The sequence below is a fragment of the Salvelinus alpinus genome, chromosome 2 (assembly GCF_045679555.1).
Source record: "Salvelinus alpinus chromosome 2, SLU_Salpinus.1, whole genome shotgun sequence".
In the NCBI taxonomy this organism is placed as follows: Eukaryota; Metazoa; Chordata; class Actinopteri; order Salmoniformes; family Salmonidae; genus Salvelinus; species Salvelinus alpinus.
In genome coordinates this window covers 71,870,362-71,889,603 of record NC_092087.1, presented here as the reverse complement: position 1 = coordinate 71,889,603, position 19,242 = coordinate 71,870,362, and the positions used below count along the sequence as shown (strand labels likewise).

Here is a 19,242-nt window from a genome sequence, read left to right as displayed (position 1 = left end):
CAGTAGATCGAGTAGATCCACCCTACCGGACACCCTAGACCCACTCCAATTTGCTTACTGACCCAATAGGTCCACAGACGACGCAATCGCAACCACACTGCACACTGCCCTAACCCATCTGGACAAGAGGAATACCCATGTGAGAATGCTGTTCATCGATTACAGCTCAGCATTTAACACCATAGTACCCTCCAAACTCGTCATCAAGCTCGAGACCCTGGGTCTCGACCCCGCCCTGTGCAACTGGGTCCTGGACTTCCTGACGGGCCGCCCCCAGGTGGTGAGGGTAGGTAACAACATCTCCACCCCGCTGATCCTCAACACTGGGGCCCCACAAGGGTGCGTTCTGAGCCCTCTCCTGTACTCCCTGTTCACCCACGACTGCGTGGCCATGCACGCCTCCAACTCAATCATCAAGTTTGCGGATGACACTACAGTGGTAGGCTTGATTACCAACAACGACGAGACGGCCTACAGGGAGGAGGTGAGGGCCCTCGGAGTGTGGTGTCAGGAAAATAACCTCACACTCAACGTCAACAAAACAAAGGAGATGATTGTGGACTTCAGGAAACAGCAGAGGGAGCACCCCCCTATCCACATCGACGGGTCAGTAGTGGAGAAGGTGGAAAGTTTTAAGTTCCTCGGTGTACACATCACGGACAAACTGAATTGGTCCACCCACACAGACAGCGTCGTGAAGAAGGCGCAGCAGCGCCTCTTCAACCTCAGGAGGCTGAAGAAATTCGGCTTGTCACCAAAAGCACTCACAAACTTCTACAGATGCACAATCGAGAGCATCCTGTCGGGCTGTATCACCGCCTGGTACGGCAACTGCTCCGCCCACAACCGTAAGGCTCTCCAGAGGGTAGTGAGGTCTGCAGAACGCATCACCGGGGGCAAACTACCTGCCCTCCAGGACACCTACACCACCCGATGTCACAGGAAGGCCATAAAGATCATCAAGGACAACAACCACCCAAGCCACTGCCTGTTCACCCCGCTATCATCCAGAAGGCGAGGTCAGTACAGGTGCATCAAAGCAGGGACCGAGAGACTGAAAAACAGCTTCTATCTCAAGGCCATCAGACTGTTAAACAGCCACCACTAACATTTAGCGGCCGCTGCCAACATACTGACTCAACTCCAGCCACTTTAAAAATGGGAATTGATGGAAATTATGTAAAAATGTACCACTAGCCACTTTAAACAATGCCACTTAATATAATGTTTACATACCCTACATTACCCATCTCATATGTATATACTGTACTCTATATCATCTACTGCATCTTGCCATCTTTATGTAATACATGTACCACTAGCCACTTTAAACTATGCCACTTTATGTTTACATACCCTACAGTACTCATCTCATATGTATATACCGTACTCTATACCATCTACTGCATCTTGCCTATGCCGTTCTGTACCACCACTCATTCATATATCTTTATGTACATATTCTTTATCCCTTTACACTTGTGTGTGTATAAGGTAGTAGTTGTGGAATTGTTAGGTTAGATTACTTGTTGGTTATTACTGCATTGTCGGAACTAGAAGCACAAGCATTTCGCTACACTCGCATTAACATCTGCTAACCATGTGTATGTGACTAATAAAATTTGATTTGATTTGATTTGTTTAGTTATTTGGGCTGTTTGATTGTGAGGCATCGACTCAAATCTGTTTCTCTCTCTACTAAGGAGAAGGAGAAGCAGAAGGAGAAGGAAGAGGCTATGAAGGAAGAAGTGAGGAAGTCAGGAAAGAAGAAGCGAGGTAATAACAAGGACCAGAAGAAGAACAAGGTGTCTCCTCTTGGCAATGATAGTAAGTTTTCAGTCAACATGTGGCAAAACTATTTTGCTTCCCCTGCAAAAAAAGATGCAAAAAGTAACTGTGCAGAGACGAGTTTTTGAAACCCTGATGCCACCTCCCCCAACCCACTTTCTAAAAAAACATCAGAGCCATCAGAAGAGGGAGACAACCCCCGCTACTCACAACCCATTTTATTACCCCCCCCCCCCCCCCATTTAACTTAATAAACACAACTTGCAGCTATTTTGATCTTCTTTTTACTTTTTTTTACAGACCCACCTGCATGCTATAGATTCTTAAGGTCCATTTGCTGTGTACTGTCTACAGTATCATTGTTATGAGTATGTTCACTGTGCCAGTCATTATTTTTATTTTTACCTTTATTTAACTAGGCAAGTCAGTTTAGAACAAATTCTTATTTTCATTGACGACCTAGGAACATTGGGTTAACTGCCTTGTTCAGGGGCAGAACGACAGATTTTTTAGGCTACCTGTCGCTATGGCTAAATAGGCTAAATGCCCTAACCTAATTGCAATTTACATAATAAGAGTCACATTTTAATAATTCCCGCATTTTATCTTTCTTGAGAGGGAATACATCTCTAATACACTATGCTCAATACCATACAGTAAGCACACCACTGTATGCCGATGACACCTGCAAGCCCCGCCTCCCCGCAGAATAAAGAATAGACATGAGTGGATAATTGCGGTGTCACTACAAAGGATACCTTAATTAAGCCAATTCATTGGCTTTAGACATGTCAATCATGTCTGTGTTGTAATCTGATTGGTGTGTGTGTACTACCTCAAGGCAAAAGGTGTAGAAACTCTGAAGCACTCCATTCTGTTTATGATTTCTATTTATGATTGACGCTGCTGTTTAAAGCTATTTTTATGTCTGCCTTATTTGTATTATTACATAGTTGGGGAGGACAGGGGAGAAAGGGTGGACAGCTCCCTGTCTAGTAGTTGTAGCTGGTTAAAGGTCTTCTTGAGGAAGCGCCGACAGACGGACAGCTGTGCGAGTTCGCATTTTCTAATAAAACAGCAGCACGAGCGATGGCTTCGGCGTAGCATTTCGTACTGTATTTTTCATAAAGCGGCGAAGTCGACATTGTGAAGGTTTTATTCTGTGCTAGTTTCGTGGTGTCCGTGTGTTGGCATGACATAGCAGCTACGAGCAAGAGCCGATTCGATTATGGGAACATTCAGGTAGGCATTGCTGTTTTATTTATAAATCTATTATTTACTGTTGTTCTTGTTATAATTGCATGTGTCACAGAAACATTTGTTATGCATGTAGATGGATCGAGCGAAGTTTACGTTTATGCTCCAAAACAAAGCACATAGACCCTGTGTATTGTTACATTGAGGAAGCCTTAATCTTCATCAGAGGTTACTCGGCGATACTGCTCCATTTCTCTCTTGTCGAATGAATACAGTGGTCTTCATTTGCATATTTCCGGAAAGCGAATAGGCCCCTCAAATGAAAGGGAAGGCAAGCGAAAAAGAAAATAGCCGAAATAGGCTACAACCCCGTTATTTTTCTGTAGGCTACTGTTTTACGCACAGAAATAAGAGGATACATTGTGGCCTCTTCCCCTGCGCGGCCTCAATTTCATATGTCGTTTTACAATCGTTGCAATGTTTGAATGGCCTTCTTGTCACATTGCACGGCAAGACATAGGCTTGAGCTGCCATTTGAATTGGTGACAGTTGCTGAAGCATCATCTGCAGCGCGAGAGCCTGTTGTACAGGTAGCAGCCATATGCATCAGCATATTGGCCTGAAATCCGGGCTAAGTGCCATCACACAAACAAAAACTGAAACAGGCATAAACCCACGGAATTACATCCTCAGCCAGTTCTTTGTAGCCTATACAACGCAGGTTATTTGTCCTTCAGATGTATGCGTTTTGCTAGTGAAGGCATGCTACAGCCGTTACAATATTGTAGTCAGAAATGGATGTGCCGTGGGTTGGCTTTACTCAAATATTATGAGGGCGAAAGATCTCAAACATTAGTATGAATTGCGGCTAACATTTTATTATGGAAGGGGTATTATGGCTGACAATAAACAAGTGAAGTATTCTGCCCCAGGCGTCTGCATTCAGTTTCTTTTGGGGACTACTGTCCAAGGAATAAATTACCTTGCATTTCAGACCAATTATGGTTAATATTATAAACGGTGGAATAGAACAGACTAGAGACATGCACCACCAAGTGAAAGCGCTGGGTAGATTTCACCAGCACAGGGTGTGTTGAGTGAGAAATCAAGTCATTGCTTTTAGCCTTATCTAGGAAATGCACTCACCATATAGAGAGTGAAACACACGGGCTCTCAAGAAAACAATTATCTGATCTTCACACATCCCCATGACCTTGTTTTGAAAAGAAATGCTATACCCGTTTACCACACACACGCAGATGGGGCATTTGAACATTATAGCTCAGTAAAAGTGACAGTTGGCATTCACACACAGCTGTGTAAACCTCACTTCTTTCTCATTTACATTTAACATTTAAGTCATTTAGCAGACGCTCTTATCCAGAGCGACTTACAAATTGGTGCATTCACCTAATGACATCCATTCTCATCATCCCTGCTACTTGCTGTTGCTACAGCAATCCATGCTGAGGTGAACTGTGAATGAATGGTAAGCTAATAGGCCTTTGTGATGTCAAATTAACAGTCTTTGTGTTTTACACCGGCTTGGCTGTGGCGTGCTTCTGCTGTACATACTGCTGATTGCCACAATAAGGGCCGTGGTAGTAGGGGGGAGGGATATCATCTACCTGTCCTGATGTCTGTGTCTGTCTGGATTGCTGTCAGGTTCTGTATGTCTGTCTCTGCATCTCTGACAGGTTCTATCTGTTCGTCACACTGACTCTCTCACTGTGGTTGGTTGGCTGTAGCGATCAGCAGAGGCCTGCCCTGTGCTAAAGGTTCCACTCCATTATCCTGCTGTGCTGCTGACGCTGAGATACTGGGAGCAACTCCATGACCTGACATACCAAGCCTAAAACTCCAGTATCCTGCCCTACTGCAGCTACTACAAGCTCCCTTCTAGTCTGTTGTTCCTGTCATTTTGGTAGCACTTTACATTACAGCACGGAATCAAGCGGTAATAGAATGGTAACTAGTTATTAAAGTTACTCACAAAGCAAACCATTATTTGCCCAGATACAGAGAGACATTACATACTAGAGGGGTGATAATACAAAAACAACATGGCAGTGTTTCCCCTAAAATTCTCCAAATGTCTTGGCATGGGGCCCCCATTGATTTTGTTATAATGTTTGAGTCACTCAGATACTTTTGTATATATAGTGTATGTGGACACCACTTCAAATTTGTGGATTCGAACATTTCAGCTGACAGATGTATAAAATCGAGCACACAGTCATGCAATCTCCATAGACAAACGTTGGCAGTAGAATGGCCTTACTGTCAAGTTCAGTGACTTTCAACGTGGCACTATCATAGGACTATCCAACAAGTCTGTTTGTCAAATGTCTGCCCTGCTAGAGCTGCCCTGGTCAACTGTAAGTGCTGTTATTGTGAATTGGAAACGGCTAGGAGCAACAACGGCTCAGCCACAAAGTAGTAGGCCACACAAACACACAGAATGGGACCGTTGAGTGTTGAAGCACGTAGTGCATAAAAATAATCTGTCCTCGGTTACAACACTTACTACCGAGTTCCCAACTGCCTCTGGAAGCAACGTCAGCATAACTGTTCATCCAGAGCTTCGTGAAAGGGGTTTCCATGGCCGAGCAGCCGCACACAAGCCTAAGATCACCATGCGCAATGCCAAGCATTGGCTGGAGTAGCGTAAAGCTTGCTGCCATTGGACTCTGGAGCAGTGGAAACGCATTCTCTGGAGTGATGAATCACGCTCCACTAGTTGGCAGACCGAAGGACAAATCTGGGTTTGGCGGATGCCAGGAGTATGCTACCTGCCCCAATGCATAGTGCCAACTAAAGTTTGGAGGAGGAATAATGAATGGTCTGGGGCTGTTTTTCATGGTTGGGGATAGGCCCCTTAGTTCCAGTGAAGGGAAATCTTAACGCTACAGCATACAATGACATTCTAGATGATTCTGTGCTTCCAACTTTGTGGCAACAGTTTGGGGAAGGACCTTTCCTGTTTCAACATGACAATGCCCCCGTGCACAAAGGGAGTTCCAAACAGAAATGGTTTGTTGAGGTTGGTGTGGAATAACTGGACTGTCCTGCACAGAGCCCTGACCTTAACCCCATCGAACAGCTTTGGAATGAATTGGAACGCCAACTGCGAGCCAGGCCTAATTGCCCAGCATCATTGCCCAACCTCACTAATGCATTTGTGGCTGAATGGAAGCAAGTCCCCGCAGCAATGTTCCAATATCAAGTGGAAAGCCTTCCCAGAAGAGTGGAGGCTGTTATAGCAGCAAAGTGGGGACCAACTCTATATTAATGCCCATGATTTTGTAATGAGATGTTTGACAAGCTTTTGGTCATGTAGTGTAGCATAAGAACACAACATAAGACATAGCAAAGTGTGTAGAATTTCAGGAAACTAGCTTTAAAACTGTAAAATGTTTTCTCTTCCCCATGGCAAAATGTCTAGAATTGCGAATAGCAGACAAATTTGCTTTAAAATAGCAACATTTTATCTCTGCTGCCATGGGAGGGCCTCTAAAAATGTTTGTCGGAGAAGGCGCCGTTGGTCACGCCCACTACCACGCCCCCCTATCTATTTCCCCACCTAGTCAGGTGAACAGGGCCTTGCCCTTTATTATGATAAACAAGCCTGGGCAACCATTTCACCAGAGCTGTTGTCTTGGTTGCACTTGTTTTCTAGGATCACTGGTGTCTGGTAATGTACAGGAATGATTCACCTCAGTTCACAGTTCACTCTCTCTGGGAGTATGATTAACGTCACCGCTCTATTGGCCCATTCCACTGTGTGTGGTAAACTATCCAGACCTGTTCTGAAACCCCAGAGGGAGGTTTCATATGGCTTTAAAATAGAGCTGAATGAACACACAATCAACTGGTGACACAATGTCCCGTGGCTATTGTACTAAAGTGGCACAGGTGTGCCAGTAATAGGTCAGATGGTTTCTGTTTGATGCCGCACTAACTATACTGGCCCCAGATCAGTTTGGATCAGTGCCCCAGAAAAGGGGATCTGGTTGGTTCATCTACTGTGGGAAAGTGAGGCTTAAACCAATCCCACGGACATCCCATGTATCGTTTATGTGTGTATTTTCTGTTAATGCCTAGGCAAATGCAAGGGCACCCTGGGTTATGTTGGTGTACAGTGTTTAATCTGTTTGTAATCCGTTTGAGGATGACGCAGCAGTGCTGGTGATCCTTTTAATCTGTATCTTATTGAATCACCTGATCAGGGTCAGATTGGCCTAGCCCCCCTCTGACAAAACACTCACTACCATTGCAGAATAAATTATTAGTCACATCGCATTGCTTTTGAATTCGTTTGGAGGGAGGATGGTGGAAATGTGTATTTTAAAGCCATGTTCCCCTTGGTATTCATGGAAACGTGATTATCAGGAGGGCGCTTATAGCTAAACTAGGAATTCAGGAAGCAATTCTTGTTCTAAATGTGTTTACGTTTAGGGAACTTGGGTAGTCTGAGGGAGCTTCACCGGATGACATGTCATTCTAATTAGCCCAATGTGTCTGGTCATCATTCAAGCTTACCGTCAAAGCAACTTATTCATTAGATTCATCTCGATTCTAGATAACATCTGCTGTACAGGGCCTTGGACCGATATAATGAATGTATATATAATTCCCTTTGTCAAGGAAGGTCATGTGGAGACCAGGCTGTCATTGCCATGACGATTTTGGATGACTAGGGGAGGTCAAGCATATTAGAGACTGGTTAATATGCAGCCATTACAGAATCAGAGGGAATACGTCAACAACAGTGACGTTAGAAGAGCACAGGGTTCATAATACTAACCCTAGACACCAGAGTGGGAGAAGAACTGGGCACTACATAGTGGACTACTTTTGACCAGGGCCCATTCCCAGGTAGCACACTATATAGATCACAGGTTGCCATTTTGGATGCTGCCAGTCGCATGCACTTGGATGTTGTGGCGTTGAGGAACAAGCCACGTGTCAGCAGACAGACGGGAACAAAGCTGTAAATGAGATGTAGCAACAGCGAGGTTAGGGCGTACAGGAGGTAGGACTGGGGGTTTAGCGTGGGGGCTGCCCTTGATGTCAAGCATGGCCTGAGGGGGAGGCACAGGACGTACAAGGAGGGAGAGAGGGGAAGGGATGGGTGGGTGGATTAGGGGTTCGGGGGGAGAAATGGGGGATAGAGAGGGTTGGTAGTTGGGGGTACAATAGGTCTGTCTGTTGCTGTGGACAGTGGAAGCGAGGATAGGATGCGCTGAGGCGCACACACAATGCGATAATTGTGCACGTGGATAGTGGTTTACATACAAACTCGTGCATAGGCACAACACAGTGCTCACATTGAAGCTGCCCCATTCATGGCAAGGGAGAAGCTGCTGTTTACACACACACACAACAGGGCTCACATTGAAACTCCCTCATGTGCTGGGTACAGCCTTTGTTCCCCCAAGGCTATCTCCATCTCCAGTACTCTGCAGTCCCAAGTTCACCATGGTGGTGTCTCAAATTGCACCCTATTCCTTAAATAGTGCAGTACTTTTAACCAGGGCCCATAGGGCTCTGATCAAAAGTAGTGCACTATATAGGGTGCCATTTGGGAAGCACAACATACCACCTCCAGACACACTAAATGGGAGAACTTCTGCATTCAGCTACAGTCAGTGCCATCTTTTTGTCGTCCTACCGTTACCCTTAGAGAGATTTAATGCACTGATAGCCAGAGCAGCAATTGTCCCACATATTGCTGTAGTCTAGCATGACTCACAGAGTTTGGACTACAGCCTGGCTTCAATGACATTGCTGTATACCCCCTCTGGTGTACATCCAACTGTAGCTGGACTGGAATGATTCCTGGTGAGATGACACATGGGGATGCCAGTAATTTAGGGGATTCGTTTTCAGAGGGTGACTAGTGTTATATTTTCAGAGATGTTAAGGTTATTTCTTGCATTGGTTTCTTAAAAGGTAACTACAGTTGAAGTCGGAAATTTATATACACCTTAGCCAAATACATTTAAACTCAGTTTTTCACAATTCCTGACATTTAATTCTAGTAGGTCTTAGGTCAGTTAGGATCACCACTTTATTTTAAGAATGTGAAATGTCAGAATAATAGTAAAGAGAATTATTTATTTCAGCTTTTATTTCTTTCATCACATTCCCAGTGGGTCAGATGTTTTACATACACTGAATTAGTATTTGGTAGCGTTGCCTTTAAATTGTTTAACTTGGGTCACCCAATAAGTTGGGTGAATTTTGGCCCGTTCTTCCTGACAGAGCTGGTGTAACTGAGTCAGGTTTGTAGGCCTCCTTGCTCGCATACGCTTTTTCAGTTCTACCCATACATTTTCTAAAGGATTGAGGTCAGGGTTTTGTGATACCCTGACTTTGTTGCCCTTAAGCCATTTTGCCACAACTTTGGAAGTATGCTTGGGGTCATTGTCCATTTGGAAGCCTCATTTGCAACCAAGCTTAAACTTCCTGACTGATGTCTTGAGATGTTGCTCAATATAGCCACATCATTTTCCGTCCTCATGATGCCATCTATTTTGTGAAGTACACTAGTCCCTCCTGCAGCAAAGCACCCCCACAACATGATGCCGCCACTCCTGCTTCACGGTTGGGATGGTGTTCTTCGGCTTGCAAGCCTCCCATTTTTCCTCCAAACATAACAATGGTCATATGGCCAAACAGTTCTATTTTTGTTCCTTCAGACCAGAGGACATTTCTCCAAAAAGTACGATCTTTGTCCCCATGTGCAGTTGCAAACCATAGTCTGGCTTTTTTATGCAGCTTTGGAGCAGTGGCTTCTTCCTTGCTGAGCGGCCTTTCAGGTTATGTCGATATAGGACTCGTTTTACTGTGGATATAGATACTTTTGTACCGGTTTCCTCCAGCATATTCACAAAGTCCTTTGCTGTTGTTCTGGGATTGATTTGCACTTTTTGCACCAAAGTACGTTCATCTCTAGGAGACAGAATGAGTCTCCTTCCTGAGAGGTATGACGGCTGCGTGGTCCCATGGTGTTTATACTTGCGTACTATTGTTTGTACAGATGAACGTGGTACCTTCAGGCGTTTGGAAATTGCTCCCAAGGATGTACCAGAATTGTGGAGGTCTACAATTTCTTTTCTGGGGTCTTGGCTGATTTCTTTAAATTTTCCCATGATGTCAAGCAAAGAGGCACTGAGTTTGAAGGTAGGCTTTGAAATGCATCCACAGGTACACCTCCAATTGACTCAATGATGCCAATTAGCCTATCAGAAGCTTCTAAAGCCATGACTTAATTTTCTGGAATTTTCCAAGCTGTTTAAAGGCACAGTCAACTTAGTGTATGTAAACATCTGACCCACTGGAATTGTGATTTAAGTGAAATAATCTGTCTGTCAACAATTGATGGAAAATGACTTGTGTCATGCACAAAGTAGATGTCCTAACCGACTTGCCAAAACTATAGTTTGTTAACATGAAATTTGTGGAGTGGTTGAAAAATGTGTTTTAATGACTCCAACCTAGGTGAATGTAAACTTCCGACTTCAACTGTATATGCATTTCCATCGTCACAGTGAGCAGTCGTGAGGAATATCAAGGGTTAAAGTTCAGTATTTCTAGTGTCATAAGATTAGCTTTGATAAAATTAGGCTACATATGAACAACTTTTCTCTGTTGCTATTGTTACATTGTTTTGGAGGAACTAGCTACATGTCATTTTGAGGGAGTATTGTGATGGTTTCGGGACGCCCGTTTTCCTGAGCCGCTGCTCTTCTTCTGATGCAATTGGTCTCATGCTAGTTAATGGCTCTTTTGATTGGCCTCTCCCAACACATGAATGGTGTCCTTGTCCCTCCATCCCTCTGCAGTTTTTTCCCTTCAAACAATCTTTTTTCTCTTCTTCTTTGGGCAGTTTTTCTGTTTTCCTTGTTGTTGCGTGCTTCAGTAGACGTGTGTATCAGAGTGACTATGGCTGATATTAAAACAGCTAGGGTGTGTGTGTGTGTGTGTGTGTGTGTGTGTGTGTGTGTGGGGTAGTCATAGAGCTGTTCAGCATTCCGATGATGGCTAGCCCATTCCCCTCATCTCACTTGCAGATGTGCATAAGCCCTACGTTCTGGGATTCCATTTGTCAAATGTATGCTGAATTACCCTCGGCTTGGGGTTAGGCCTCTCTCCTCTCCCTCTATGTGGATTGGGGCCACCAGCTCGGCTTACCCAGTAATAGCGCTCCCATACATGATGCAGGCCAGGGCTGTACTTCTGTCCATAGAAACAGAATCACTAGAATGGAAATGCTATGAGGGTGCAGTCAAATTGCCATGACTGAGGCTGTCAAGGTTTTCTTTTTCATTCTAGTAATTATATTTCTATGGTGCTGCCACAGACAGGAGTGTAAACACCATAGAACTAGAATGAGTAGAACATGAAACAACCCAGGCCACCGCCATTTGGCTGCACCCAATGGGATTCTCATTCTAGTAATTCCATTTCTATGGTGCAGCTTGGCTGCCACAGACAGGAGTGCAGAGAGGAACTGCTGAGCAGCGTTGCTACCTTCATGGTTAACATGGTTAAACAAGCTTGATGCCCTCAATCTCACACAAATTATCAATGAACCTACCAGGTACCACCCCAAAGCCGTAAACACGGGCACCCTCATAGATATCATCCTAACCAACTTGCCCTGTAAATACACCTCTTCTGTTTTCAACCAAGATCTCAGCGATCACTGCCTCATTGCCTGCATCTGTAATGGGTCAGCGGTCAAACGACCTCCACTCATCACTGTCAAACGCTCCCTGAAACACTTCAGCGAGCAGGCCTTTCTAATCGACCTGGCCCGGGTATCCTGGAAGGATATTGACCTCATCCAGTCAGTAGAGGATGCCTGGTTATTTTTTTTAAATGCCTTTCTCACCATCTTAAATAAGCATGCCCCATTCAATACATTTAGAACCAGGAACAGATATAGCCCTTGGTTCTCTCCAGACCTGACTGCTCTTAACCAACACAAAAACATCCTATGGCGTTCTGCATTAGTATCGAACAGCCCCCGTGATATGCAACTTTTCAGGGAAGTTGGAAACCAATTACACAGGCAGTTAGAAAAGCCAAGGCTAGCTTTTTCATGCAGAAATTTGCTTCCTGCAACACAAACTCAAAAAAGTTCTGGGACACTGTAAAGTCTATGGAGAATAAGAACACCTCCTCCCAGCTGCCCACTGCACTGAGGATAGGAAACTCTGTCACCACCGATAAATCCACTATAATTGAGAATTTCAGTAAGCATTTTTCTACGGCTGGCCATGCTTTCCACCTGGCTACCCCTACCCCGGTCAACAGCACTGCACCCCCCCACAGCAACTCGCCCAAGCCTTCCCCATTTCTCCTTCTCCCAAATCCAGTCAGCTGATGTTCTGAATGAGCTGCAAAATCTGGACCCCTACAAATCAGCCGGGCTAGACAATCTGGACCCTTTCTTTCTAAAACTATCTGCCGAAATTGTTGCAACCCCTATTACTAGCCTGTTCAACCTCTCTCTCGTGTCGTCTGAGATTCCCAAAGATTGGAAAGCAGCTGCGGTCATCCCCCTCTTCAAAGGGGGGGACACTCTTGACCCAAACTGCTACAGACCTATATCTATCCTACCTTGCCTTTCTAAGGTCTTCGAAAGCCAAGTCAACAAACAGATTACCGACCATTTCGAATCCCACCGCACCTTCTCCGCTATGCAATCTGGTTTCAGAGCTGGTCATGGGTGCACGTCAGCCACGCTCAAGGTCCTAAACGATATCTTAACCGCCAACGATAAGAAACAATACTGTGCAGCCGTATTCATTGACCTGGCCAAGGCTTTCGACTCTGTCAATCACCACATCCTCATCGGCAGACTCGATAGCCTTGGTTTCTCAAATGATTGCCTCGCCTGGTTCACCAACTACTTCTCTGATAGAGTTCAGTGTGTCAAATTGGAGGGCCTTTTGTCCGGGCCTCTGGCAGTCTCAGGGTTCAATTCTTGGGCCGACTCTCTTCTCTGTATACATCAATGATGTCGCTCTTGCTGCTGGTGAGTCTCTGATCCACCTCTACGCAGACGACACCATTCTGTATACTTCTGGCCCTTTGGACACTGTGTTAAAAACCCTCCAGATGAGCTTCAATGCCATACAACTCTCCTTCCGTGGCCTCCAACTGCTCTTAAATACAAGTAAAACTAAATGCATGCTATTCAACCGATCGCCACCTGCACCTGCCCGCCCGTCCAGCATCACTACTCTGGACGGTTCTGACTTAGAATATGTGGACAACTACAAATACCTAGGTGTCTGGTTAGACTGTAAACTCTCCTTCCAGACTCACATCAAACATCTCCAATCCAAAGTTAAATCTAGAATTGGCTCCCTATTTCGCAACAAAGCATCCTTCACTCATGCTGCCAAACATACCCTCGTAAAACTGACCATCCTACCGATCCTCGACTTCGGCGATGTCATTTACAAAATAGCCTCCAATACCCTACTCAATAAATTGGATGCAGTCTATCACAGTGCCATCCGTTTTGTCACCAAAACCCCATATACTACCCACCACTGCGACCTGTACGCTCTCGTTGGCTGGCCCTCGCTTCATACTCGTCGCCAAACCCACTGGCTCCAGGTCATCTACAAGACCCTGCTAGGTAAAGTCCCCCTTATCTCAGCACCCACCTCCAGCAGGTATATCTCTCTGGTCACCCCCAAAACCAATTCCTCCTTTGGCTGCCTCACCTTCCAGTTCTCTGCTGCCAATGACTGGAACGAACTACAAAAATCTCTGAAACTGGAAACACTTATCTCCCTCACTAGCTTTAAGCACCAGCTGTCAGAGCAGCTCACAGATTACTGCACCTGTACATAGCCCATCTATAATTTAGCCCAAACAACTACCTCTTCCCCTACTGTATTTATTTATTTATTTTGCTCCTTTGCACCCCATTATTTCTATCTCTACTTTGCACATTCTTCCACTGCAAATCTACCATTCCAGTGTTTTACTTGCTATATTGTATTTACTTCGCCACCATGACCTTTTTTTGCCTTTACCTCCCTTATCTCACCTCATTTGCTCACATTGTATATAGACTTATTTTTCTACTGTATTATTGACTGTATGATTGTTTTACTCCATGTGTAACTCTGTGTTGTTGTATGTGTCGAACTGCTTTGCTTTATCTTGGCCAGGTCGCAATTGTAAATGAGAACTTGTTCTCAACTTGCCTACCTGGTGAAAAAATAAAAAAATAAAACAGTAGCAGCGGGACCTCTGGTTTATCACTGACCAATGGTTCCCCCCTATTAGTTTTGTGGTTAGTAGCTACATTGTGCGGTGCACAGTCTGTTCTTGGCTTTACTAGAGGGAGGAGATAGGGTAGTTGACGGAGAGTGTACCAGGCCTTGCCTACCTGGCCTCGCCTCACATAGGCCAGTAGAATGTTGCACATTGTGAATCACAAGCCAGAGTGCGCACACACACACCACAACAGCATACACACAACCTTCCTTATCAGAAAATGGGATTTCATGGATTTAACCTCAGCTGAAATTGCCATTATTTCTTTCTTTGTCAATGGATTTGCATGAGAAAACAAACAATTAGAAAATATAATACTTTGACGAATATTGTTTTGTATTTTCATAGCTCTGCAGATTTCTAGTATATCAACATGGCCTATCTTTCTCAACACATTCTTTCTAGTTTGCTAATCTCATAATTAATTATGGCTCCAATCCAATCACATTTAATGCAGAGTCTCTTCCTGCTTGCTTTATATTCACAGCATGATGTCATCAAACAGTCATGACATCACATTTAATGGTAATCTAGCTAATGTTGATCAATCAGTGAGTGATTTAAATGGTGTCTACAGTATTAAACTCTGTGATGATGGTTTCTATGATTGGGAGTTGACTGTGTACTTCTAATTAAGCAATAAGGCCCAAGGGGGTGTGGTGTATATGGCCAATATACCACTGCTAAGGGCTGTTACGCATGACGCAACGCGGAGTGCTAGGACACAGCCCTTATCCATGGTATATTGGCTATATAACAAAACCCCTGAGGTGCCTTATTGCTATTATAAACTGATTACCAACGTAATTGGAGCAGTAAAAATACATGTTTTGTCATACCCATACGGTCTGATATACCACGGCTTTCAGCCAGTCAGTATTCAGGGCTCGAACCACCCAGTTTATAATACAGGATTACATCATGATCCATTAAATCCATACACTTATAATGGGCGCGTCCCAAATGGCACCCTAATTCATATATAGTGCACTCCTTTGACCAGAGCCCTGGTCAAAAGTAGTGCACTATAGAGAATAGGGTGGCATTTGAGACACAAACCAATCTCTTTATAAAGAAGACTGTAAGTGAATGTTGAGCCACAGTGAGACAATGGCCATTATAGAATGTGATGTCATCATCCATGGTGACTCAGGCCCACACCCTGATAACCACTCCCTTAGCAAGTGGACGGCTATAATATCGTTCACTGTGGATTGACTGTGATCAATTCACTTAGATGGGAATCAAGGGACTGTATGTCAATTATTTTTGTTTGTTGTGTTTGACATAGAAATTGGCTCTGTATGACAATGTCAAACAATCCAATGATCTTTTCATAGCACTTAACCATTTATCCCAGCAATCAACCAACAGTTGACCTCGTATAAGCATTGACTAACGAGACATAGGACTATGTACAGTGCATTCGGAAAGTATTCAGACCTCGTGACTTTTTCCACATTTTGTTACGCTACAAAATGCAATAAAATGCTAATTAACTACTTAAAAATCATACAATGTGATTTTCTGGATTTTTGTTTTAGAATCCGTCTCTCACAGTTGAAGTGTACCTATGATACAAATTACAGACCTCTAAATGCTTTGTAAGTAGGAAAACCTGCAAAATCGGCAGTGTATCAAATACTTGTTCTCCCCACTGTACATCTGGGATGAGTACATACACCTAGGTTGGAGTCAATAAAACTCGTTTTTCAACCACTCCACAAATTTCTTGTCAACAAACTATAGTTTTGGCAAGTCGGTTAGGACATCTACTTTGCATGACACAAGTCATTTTTCCAACCATTGTTTACAGATTATTTCACTTATAATTCACTGTATCACAATTCCAGTGGGTCAGAAGTTTACATACACTAAGTTGACTGTGCCTTTAAACAGCTTGGAAAATTTCAGAAAATTAAGTCATAGCTTTAGAAGCTTCTGATAGGCTAATTGACATCATTTGAGTCAATTGGAGGTGTACCTGTGGATGTATTTCAAGGCCTACCTTCAAACTCAGTGCCTCTGCTTGACATCATGGAAAAATCTAAAGAAATCAGCCAAGACCTCAGCTATTTAAAAAAAAATTAGACCTCCACAAGTCTTTCATCCTTGGGAGCAATTTCCAAATGCCTGAAGGTACCACGTTCATCTGTACAAACAATAGTACGCAAGTATAAACACCATGGGACCACGCAGTCGTCTTACCGCTCAGGAAGGAGACGTGTTCTGTCTCCTAGAGATGAACGTACTTTGGTGCAAAAAGTGCAAATCAATCCCAGAACAACAGCAAAGGACTTTGTGAAGATGCTGGAGGAAACGGGTACAAAAGTATCTATATCCACAGTAAAACGAATCCTATATCGACATAACCTGAAACGCCGCTCAGCAAGGAAGAAGCCACTGCTCCAAAACCGCCATATAAAAGCCAGACTATGGTTTGCAACTGCACATGGGGACAAAGATTGTACTTTTTGGAGAAATGTCCTCTGGTCTGATGAAACAAAAATAGAACTGTTTGGCCACAATGACCATAGTTATGTTTGGAGGAAAAGGGGGAGCCTTGCAAGCTGAAGAACACCATCCCAACCGTGAAGCACAGGGGTGTCAGCATCATGTTGTGGGGGTGCTTTGCTGCTGGAGGGACTGGTGTACTTCACAAAATAGATGGCATCATGAGGTAGGAAAATGATGTGGATAAATTGAAGCAACATTTCAAGACATCAGTCAGGAAGTTTAAGCTTGGTTGCAAATGGGTCTTCCAAATGGACAATGACCCCAAGCATACTTCCAAAGTTGTGGCAAAATGGCTTAAGGACAACAAAGTCAAGGTTTTGGAGTGGCCATCGCAAAGCCCTAACCTCAATCCTATAGAAAATTTGTGGGCAGAACTGAAAAAGCGTGTACGAGCAAGGAGGCCTACAAACCTGAGTCAGTTACACCAGCTCTGTCAGGAGGAATGGGCCAAAATTCACCCAACTTATTGTGGGAAGCTTGTGGAAGGCTACCCAAAATGTTTGACCCAAGTTAAACAGTTTAAAGGCAATGCTACCAAATACTAATTGAGTTTAAGTAAACTTCTGACTCACTGGGAATGTGACGAGTGAAACAAAAGCTGAAATAAATCATTCTCTCTAATATTATTCTGACATTTCACATTCTTAAAATAAAGTGGTGATCCTAACTGACCTAAGCGACTTTTTACTATGAATAAATGTCAGGAATTGTGAAAAACTGAGTTTAAATGTATTTGGCTAAGGTGTATGTAAACTTTCGACTTAAACTGTATGTAAACATCATTATTAGAGCACTGAGGTTGTGGGTGGTGCAGTTGCCGTACCAGGCGGTGATATAGCCGGACAGGATGTTCTCAATTGTGCATCTGTAGAAGTTTGAGGGTTTTATGTGACAAGCCAAATTTCTTCAGCCTCCTGAGGTTGAAGAGATGCTGTTGCGCCTTCTTCACCGCACTGTCTGTGGGTGGACCATTTCAGTTTGTCCGTGATGTGTACGCCGAGGAACTTAACTTTCCATCCAACTTGGAAAAGTTGGAGCGTCGCTGCACAGCTATTTTCAGGTCTCTCCAGAGATGTTTGATCGGGTTCAAGTCCGGGCTCTGGCTGGGCAAATCAAGGACATTCAGAGACTTGTCCCGAAGCCACTCTTGCGTTGTCTTGGCTGTGTGCTTAGGGTCGTTGCCCTGTTGGAAGGTGTACCTTCATCCCAGTCTGAGGTCCGGAGCACTCTGGAGCAGGTTTTCATCAAGGATTTCTCTGTACTTTGCTCTGTTAATCTTTCCCTTGATTTGGACTAGTCTCCCAGTCCCTGCCACTGAAAAACATCCCTACACCATGATGCTGCCACCACCATGCTTCACCGTAGGGATGGTGCTAGGTTTCCTCCAGATGTGGATCTTGGCATTCAGGCCAGAGAATCTTGTTTCTCATCCTTTAGGTGTCTTTTGGAAAGCTCCAAGCGGGCTGTCATGGAAGCAACTCCTCAGTAAAATTCATGTCTTTTTACTCTACCATAAAGGCCTGATTGGTGGAGTGCAATAGAGATAGTTGTCCTCCTGGAAGGTTCTCCCATCTCCGCAGAGAAATTGGAGCTCTGTCAGAGTGACCATCGGGTTCTTGGTCACCTCTCTGACCAAGGCATTCTCCCCCAATTGCTCAGTTTTGCCGGGCGGGCAGCTCTAGGAGTCTTGGTGTTTACAAACTTCTTCCTTTTAAGAATGATGGAGGCCACTCTTGGGGACCTTCAATGCTGCAAAAATGTTTTGGTGCCCTTCCCCAGATATGTGCCTCAACACAATCCTGTCTCGGAGCTCTACGGGACCTTATATAGACAGGTGTGTGCCTTTCCAAATCATGTCCAATCAATTGAATATACCACAGGTGGACTCCAATCAAGTTGTAGAAACGTCTCAAGGATGTTCAATGGAAACAGGATGCACCTGAGCTCAAGTTGAGTCTCATTGCAAAGAGTCTGAATAAGTTTGTCACCTACTCATTACAGGGTTTTCTTTATTTGTACTATTTTCTACATTGTAGAATAATAGTTAAGACATCAAAACTATGAAATAACACATGGAATCATGTAGTAACCAAAAAAGTGTTAAGCAAATCAAAGTATATTTGAGATTGTTCAAATCAAAGTAGCCACCCTTTGCCTTGATGACAGCTTTGCATACTCTTGGCATTCTCTCAACCAGCTTCATGAGGTAGTCACCAGGAATGAATGCATTTCAATTAACATGTGTGCCTTGTTAATTAGTGAAATTTCTTTCCTTAATGTGTTTGAGCCAATCAGTTGTTGTGACAAGGTAGGGTTGGAATACACTTGATAGCCCTATTTAGTAAAAGACCAAGTCCATATTATGGCAAGAACAGCTCAAATAAGCAAAGGACATTACAGTCCATTGCTTTTTAAGACATGAAGGTC

General features: G+C 44.0%; 1 protein-coding gene across 3 annotated transcripts in view; it reads left to right on the top strand.

Moving 5' to 3' along the window:
- Positions 1–2,626: 2,626 nt before the first annotated feature.
- The window catches only part of LOC139567668 (EVI5-like protein), a 43,473-nt gene continuing 26,857 nt past the window's right edge, over positions 2,627–19,242 (top strand). For all 3 annotated transcript variants that reach the window (XM_071389070.1, XM_071389069.1, XM_071389071.1), the window contains exon 1: positions 2,627–3,030. The gene's annotated coding sequence lies outside the window, so the exon portion shown is untranslated. The remainder of the gene's footprint in view (positions 3,031–19,242) is intronic.